Here is a 7,900-nt window from a genome sequence, read left to right as displayed (position 1 = left end):
GGTGTAAATAACATGCAAATACTGGTCAAATTTTTAAAACAGCTAGAATTCCTGGGAAAGAGGAATATCAGTGTCCGAGGAATAAATACCCAAAACCATCCCCCAAAGGAGGAATATTAGTGTGGAAGGGTGATGCCTTCCCTGCTCCTCCTTTCTCCCCGTGTTGATGGGGATCATGAATTTCCACCTACTTGGGAAATTCATCCCAGGGTAAGCACCAGCATTAAATTAAAACCTCCTTGGAGCCTTCCCCTAAAAGCCAGCGTGTCCCAGCTGACATCTGAGCGTGCCCATGCGCAGAGGGGCACCTTTGGGAATGCCTTATGTATGGTCCCTATGAGCACGTGTTGGATAGGATTCCTGGGGGCTGGCGGGACGGGAAGCCTCCAAGCTGTGGGAAGCCTTTGGTTTCTGCCCACCACTTGTGTAAATCCCTGGACAGACTAGTCATGACGTGTTCTCAGCACTGAGTGGAGCTGGCAGTGGGCTGGTGTGGGGACCTTGGTGCTCGCTCCCTGTGTGGGCGTGCGAAGGTTAAGGCACTTGCACCTCTGGAGGCTTTGCAGGCAGCAGCTCCAGGACACGTATGATTATTATTGTCGTCCCTTCATTTTTTGCATTTCAGAAAAGTAGGTGCCCTTAGGACAGGGATTTAGAGGAGGCTGTGGAGGAGCCGGCGGCATTTGCTGCTAGGCTTCTGTGAAGGTGGAAGAAAAGGAACTTTTTAATGTGGATTTTTCATAGTTAGTAAAAAAATAAGACGACGAGACTCTTTAGCCATAGAGGAAGGAAGTGTCACAAATGATTGATGACATTTTGAGCTCCTTGTTGAAATATGGTCAAAGCCATCAGGTGGGAAATGTTTGGGGCCGGTTCTGCCACCTGCCCGCTGTTTGCTGGGGACCCAGGGCTGGTACAGGGCTGCTGGGGAGTCAGAGCCTCATCCCCAGATGTCCTCTGAGATTCCTTCTGCTTTGCGATGGCTCAGCACGGGGAGCGTTTGGCAGTCTCCTGTGATGCCCATGTACCTCGAGCCAGCCGTGTGTCATGGTGTGTCCTACGTGGATGCAATTTTGGGGAGGGTCCAAGAGCAGGTCACAGGCGAGCCTTGCTGAGGGCACCACCTTGTGCAACGGCACATCTCTTCTTCAGCATCCTGGGGAGACCCAGGCAGCCCCAGATCCTCACTGTGGTGGAAGACAAGTGCAAAGGACCTGAAGACCAGCTCTGGGGGACACCCTCCGGCTCTGTGGGGCCTGGCCTGGCCCCAGCGCCGGCCTGGGGCACGGCCCTGCTGCATCACCCCCCTCTGAACACCACCAGGATCCCAGCCCGCCTCTCTTTGTAGTGCTATTTTTAAAACACCAAAGGAGAACTCCCACCTCTGTCTGCTGGAAACGTGGCGTGTCCCCCCCGCTATCTGCAGCAGCCAAGAGCCCTGCTCATTTTCAAACCCGCCGGAGTTAGCTTTAGATATAAAACCAAACAAGCAAACTGAAAGGGGCTTGTTGTGTAAAAAAGTTCCTCCGAATTAGTTCTATCTGGCTTGTGATCCCTTTTTGATTGAATACTTAATAGCAGCCAGGTGCAAGCAATAAGGGACGCTCGCCCGCGCCTCTGGAAGCAGCCTGGGAACGCGGGGCGGTGGGGCAGTCCACGGGCGGCTCGGTGTGTGGGCTGCTCCTGCCCTTCCTCTGCCCCCCCTTTCATCCGCGGGGATCCCAGCCTTTGTTTCCTTCCCTCGGCGCTGAACGAGCGCGGGAGATGCACACATATGCATCTATACGTTTGCATGCGTGTATATACGCAAATGCAGAGCTCTTTGTGTTGGGGTGCATGCAAAAGCGTGGGCACATGCGGGTGTTGTTAATGCAATCGGGCAGGTAACGTGCACATTGTACACTTGTGTGTATGTGCCTTAATGCATGTGCATGTATATAAACATGTTCCCTTCAGCAGCTGAAATAATACGCCCTCCTGACTCGGCCGAGGGTGCAGGAGCACTCCCAGCACTCCTGCAGCAAGACAGTCACGTGGCGCTCGGAGACATTTTTCCATCCTGGCACTTCCAAATGCGTCTGCGGGTGTTTAAGCCCATTTCCATCCCCGAGTACATATGTGTGCAGTTTTACTGCATTAATTTTAGAAACATACTGCCTTCGTAGACGATAATAAAAAGTGGATGCCAGGGAGAGAGACTGTCCAGAAACTACCAAGTTAAAGTCATTGCTCTTCTGGAGCATGACATGTCCCTGAAAGCACGGGGCCCAGGCGTGAGTGCTCCTGAAGGCATTAAAATTAACCTCATGTGCCCGATTCTGGGTCACGATACAGCAGTGCTGCAGTGCTCGGTTGTCCTTGGTCCCCGTCCCCATGCCATACTGTGGGAGCAGCACTGCCGGGCAGCAAAACTACTGCGGCTGAAGATGCCGGAGCTGCTCCTGGCTTGGCATGGCCTCGGGGTCCTTTTCTATCCAATGTCCTTATTAAAAATGCACCACCACCACCACCCCCCATTTCTTTTTCCCAGCTGATGCAATTTCCACCCAACACTGTTCTGGAGAAAGATCTACAGCGTGTCGCTTCTGATTATAACTCCTGTAGTGTTGGCTGTAGCCTGCCTAGTTATTTGATTTATTGAAATCCCAAATCCTCCAAAGAAACTCAATGATTTTATACGAACAATTCCCTTATGCCTGAAAATACAGCATTTGCCAGAGCACTTTCTGGGTGTTAGCATCCAGAAAGTCATTAGTGCCAACAGAAGAAATTGTTATGGCCTCCTGAAATCTGGGGCAAACACTTCGTACACTGCAGAGGTATGGACCAAACATACATGTATGCAGAAAACTCACGCTTGCTTGGGCTGCAGAGCTCAGTATTGGGCTGGTCCCACTGCTGTTGCGGGGGGTTTTGTCGCCTTCTGCGGGCAGCGGAGGCCAGGCAAGAGCTGATCTGGCACGCAGCTGGCGTGGCACAGACGGATGAGATGTCAGCTGGCAAAAAACCAGCTGAACAAAATTAACCTGTTAAAACATTTTGAATATATACGCTCGGGCAGAATGTGTTTGCACTGGATCAGCTCTTTGCATCATGCGGTGGCAGTGCTTCAGAAGCACTGAAACCAGATTTCCACCGTCACTGAAACATAACTCCAATTTTCCACCTGCGAACGGAGCCGATAACACTTTCAAGCTATGGAGAGGGTGATAAGATTCAAGGGGAAAAGGCACCGTACCAGAGCCAAGTCATTCCTTATTATCCCAAGGTTTCAGGTGTGCGCAAAGGGCTGCAGAGAAAAATCAGCGAAAGGCCTGTTCCTTCTCCTGGAGGGGAAGTGTTTGTAGGATTAGGGCATATTTAGACGTGGCAGAAATGGGATTCCTAAACAAAGGGACGGGGGAGGCGAGCCCCCACGCCGCTGCCACCGGTTCCCACACTGCAGAGGGTTTCCAGATTCACTGCCTACCTGCCTGCGGGAGTAAAGCTGTCCAGACCCGCCGCCCAGTGCTCGTGACTTCCATTTTAGGAGGTGGTGGAAACAGGGTTAGGCATTTCTAACCCCCCGCTTTCTTACCGGAGCGGACGAGGTGGCCGGGGGGGGCTGGGAGCGTGCTGCTACCATGCTGCCTGCTCCCGGCGGGCAGGACTCAGCCCGGTCCCCCACCGCTTCTGGGTGCACATCCATTGCCACGCATGCTAACGAACCCGGCTGCTGATTTCTGCGTGAGGATCCCCCCACCTCAAGCACCATGGCAATGGCCGCGCTGGCCAAAAATCCAGCACGTGCACAAGCTACGTCCCCCCAGCTGGGTTTGGTGCCGGGGCCCTTCACCTGCCAGTGCTTTGTATTGGTCATGGGATGAAGCCTCTTCTCCATTAATGGCCACAAAATAAATTGGACTTAAATGCTAAATTGCAACACAGTGAGCAATTTATACAGATTTACTTTAGGATTGTGTAATTAGCAGCGGGGGACATGCAGTTCTCCAAGAGTTGGTGTGCGGGAGCAAGAATAGGCCATTTCCTATGGAAGAAATCAGGGCAGGCTGAAGAAAGGTGTCAGTGTTAGCTCTGTGAACAGTGATGGGTCTGGGTTAATTAAGCTTTGGCCCGAGTTTAGGAAATAAAGATGCGTGATGCCAGATTGCCGCTACGGAGCGAGGAGGGGATGCTGCTGAGGATTTTGGATGTTGGAGGTGGAGAGAGGGGGCTGCATCGCGAGGACAGAGGGGATGGTGGGCCACCTCCCCTTGGTCCTTGGAAACCTGCCTCTGAGCAGGGTCCTCGGAAACCTCCCTCCTTTCTCCCCTTGTTCTGTTTGTCCTCAGCTCAGTCCCTGTGCACGTGCAGGGACGCAGGCATGCGTGGGGCGAGTCGCTCGCAGCGAGCACGAGCAGATGCAGGGAGGCACATGTGCTGGGCTTGGCTTGCAGCAGCACTACATATGCAATTTTTTTATTTACACCCACAATCAGTTTATAATCTCTGGCCAAAACTTCATCTCCTGTATGGGAAGATTTGGCCTGCGGAGAGATATTAACTCGAAGGCGAGTGGGAAATATGAAAGGGCCCTCTATGTGGAGAGCAATTCAGTTCGTCTCCAGTACACAACTGTGGTTTTTCCATCCCTCCGGGTTTCAGCTTGGAGACGTCTCTGCGCCGCGAGCTCTGCCTGGGCTGCAGCAAGCGCTGCCTGCGGTTGGGCAGCCATGGCCAGGGCGAGCCGACGGCGCTGCACCGACGCCAGCGCCGCGCTCCGCTCGCTCACGGGGGTTTACGGTGCGAGAGGGACAGGGTGCATCAGAGCCACGGCCGTGCCCTTGTGCGAAGGCAAAGCTGGGATCTGTGCTGTTTGGCTTTTCAGCCCTGGGGCGCTGAGCATCCATTCGGGAGTCCTGCCACGTTCCGGGGATGGAGGGGATGGAGCTGGCCCGGATCTGAGCGGTCCTGGTGGACTGGCTCCATGTCAGGAAAGCACCAGATCCAGCAGCCCCGGCTGGACCCCGGCAGCCCTGGTTGGACCCCAGCCACCCAGGGAACACCCTGGGATGCTGGGCTCCCTCTTGGCCCTGGAAATGTGGGGTGCAGGCAGCATGCTGCCGCCCTGCCAGTTTGGCACTAAATTTCCTTGGGAGTTAATGAAAAAGATAAAAAAATGCAGCTCGCTGTAAAACTCAGAAGAATAAACAGGGGGGGATGAAAGAGACTGCTGGTGTGCAATTGATCTCCTGACTCAGCTGCCCCTCCGGAGGATGGAGGAAAATTCTCCATCTACAGAGCTGCCGAGCGCTTGGGAGCCCAGCAGTTGCCCTGCCCTGGCCCGGCTCGGCGTGCCGAGGCAGATGCTGCTCTCACACATGTAGTGAAGGTGTGGGGCCTCAGCTCGCAGCCCGGCAGCTGCACCCACCCCTGTCCCGGCAAAACTTAATTGTTTTCTGCAAAGAAAAAAAAAAATCATTTGGGGAATAGATGGAAAAAGGAGATAGCGTCAGGCAGTCATGGCCTGTTCTCCACCTGTTGTTATTTTGGTCTGGCCCAATCAACCTGCTAGCCAGGCTGGAGCCAGAGACCATCTGGAAAAACTGCCGTGTTTATAAAACTGACATGGAGCAGCACCCCAGGGCCCTGACCTCCCACACAAATCTGGAAATGATTAAAATGGCCCTGGCTGCCTTCGCGGCGGAGAGCTGCCTGCGGAGAGCAGCCCACCGACCGCATTTGGAGTTCTCATCAGCGGGGCTGGGAACGCGCACCCTCTTCCCAGCGCCCTGCCCGCCCTGCCGGAGCCCCCCGCGGGCAGGAGGCTCGGGAGGATGCTCTGGGGAGCAGGAGGGCTGCTGCAGCAAAATGTGCCAATCCGGCTCGTCCTGCGGCGGCTTTCCCCGCTCTGAGCTGCCTTGCTCAGCACTGCTGGGCCAGCTTGGCCAGGAGCCTGCATCCCGGTCTGCGTGATGGGCACCCACCCCCAAGCTGGGGCAGCCCACCCGTCCCCCCCTGCCCTGGCTCCAGCAGCCGTAAGCATCAATCCATCCGTCTGCAGTGGTCCTCTATTTTTATAGCTAGCTAGAATTAAAAAGTGAAATAGTATCGGTGAGTCTGATTTCAGCGGGAATTAGAAAGTGAGCCTCAGTGCCAAAGGCAGCGAGTGCGAACCCTGACAAGCTGGCTGCGAGCTTCCATCAGCTCCTTCTGCGGGCATAGAGTTAGATGAATGCACTGCACGGCTCCAAGTCGCTGCTGCGGGACTGGAGCTGCATCCAACCCTTCCCCGGGAGCAGAAAGGCTCTGGCGGGGCTTTGGGTCGGGCCCCAGGTTTGGAAAAACCCTCCCCAAAGGGCTGCCCTCCCCTCTGCACTGCTCTCAAACCTCCCACCTCCGGGACATCGCTTATCAAAGCAGCTCTGTGTCCTCCATGTAGCAAAGGGTAAGCGACACCACGGCCAAAATTCAAGCCACATTGGACCTTGCTGACCCGCACCAGCCAGGGGACATTTGGCTGGTTTCAGCCTTGCCTCGCCTGCTGGGCAGCAGTTTAATTAGAGAGGTGTGAATAATGAATTATCCGTGACTCTGAGCCATCCATGGAAAATTCAAATCAACCTGCTTTTAGTTTACAAGACGTCAGCGAACTATCTGCCAAGAGAAAGCAGGGGGAGAAAGAAAAGCCAGACTGCATCTTGGTGGGGGCTAAAGAGCGGGTCGAGGCTGAAGAGCGGGCTGGAGGTGATGCTGCGTGGTGCAGCCCCGAGCCCAGTTGGCACTGGCTGCTGGTGCATGGGGAAAAGGGATGCTCGTCCCCTCAGCATGTGAGCCAGGGCTGGAGCTGCCAGGCCAGCATGATGGGTGCTCCCCACTCCCACCTCACTCCCCACCGGTGGGCGAGCGGCTGGGTGGGCAGGGGTGGTGAGTGCAGCCATGGCCAGTAGCTGGCAGGGACGGCGGGTCCTTCTACCCAGGGTCCCGCTCCCTGGGTTCCCTCCAGCTCCCACGGGAGCTGGTGAAGTACTGGTCCCGGCGCAGGGATAAAGATGGCTCTTGTCCCCCCTGGGGGTCCTGCTGGGGCAGGGGGCAGCTGGTGCTGCTGGCACCCCGGTACAGACGGGGAGCAAGGGCAGGGAGAGGCCCCATCCACAGCCCCACAGCACGCGTGGGGTGGACCCAAACCCTTCTTGCAAACGGGACTGCTGGGATTTATAGCAACAGCTTTGGTAAACACTTGCTTCACCCCAGCACAAGGGGACTTAATCCCTGAAAGGGCCCTGGCCTTGGGCCTGGAGGAGCCCTTTCTGCTGTGTTTGTCTTCGTCCCTCCTCTGGTTTACCTGCTCGGCCATGCTAAGCTCTGGCCCCGAGTTTGCTGCCGCCGCTATTGTTCCCTGCATTGTCAGGGGAGGATGATGGGGACAGGGACGGGAGCAGGAGGGGCTGGCTGGGCTGCAGAGCCTGGCTGGGGACAGCCGGGATCTTGAACTTGGTGCAGCCGCCGCAGGGCACAGCTGGGCAGGATGCTCCGGGCAAGGCTTCCTGGCATCGCACTTCTCCTTCCCTCCAGGTCCAGCCCTGACCTGGCTGTGACGGTGGCAGCTCCCTTCCCTCCTCCCCTAACCCTCCTCGCAGCGATGCTCGTCCTGTTCCTGTGTGCCTGGGCAGGGACGCTGGGAAAGGCACAGCTCCTGCGCCCCCTCCCAATGCAGGCAGGATTTTTGATGGAAAAGCGTGCAAAAATTTTCAGCCTGCATTTCAGACACTTTAATCGGCTGCTGGTAACGAGGGGGAGCCCTGCACTGCTGCCAGGGCCGAAGGCTTTGAAACAGGCAGAAAATAGACCTGTCACGTCTTTTGTCCAGGGCCAGCTCTGCTCATTGATCTCTCTATCAGATGAGTAAACCGATACATAT

This window comes from Gymnogyps californianus, chromosome 17, assembly GCF_018139145.2.
Source record: "Gymnogyps californianus isolate 813 chromosome 17, ASM1813914v2, whole genome shotgun sequence".
NCBI classification, from domain to species: Eukaryota; Metazoa; Chordata; class Aves; order Accipitriformes; family Cathartidae; genus Gymnogyps; species Gymnogyps californianus.
The sequence above is the reverse complement of the archived record's forward strand: the minus strand, read 5'-3'. Positions refer to the sequence as shown.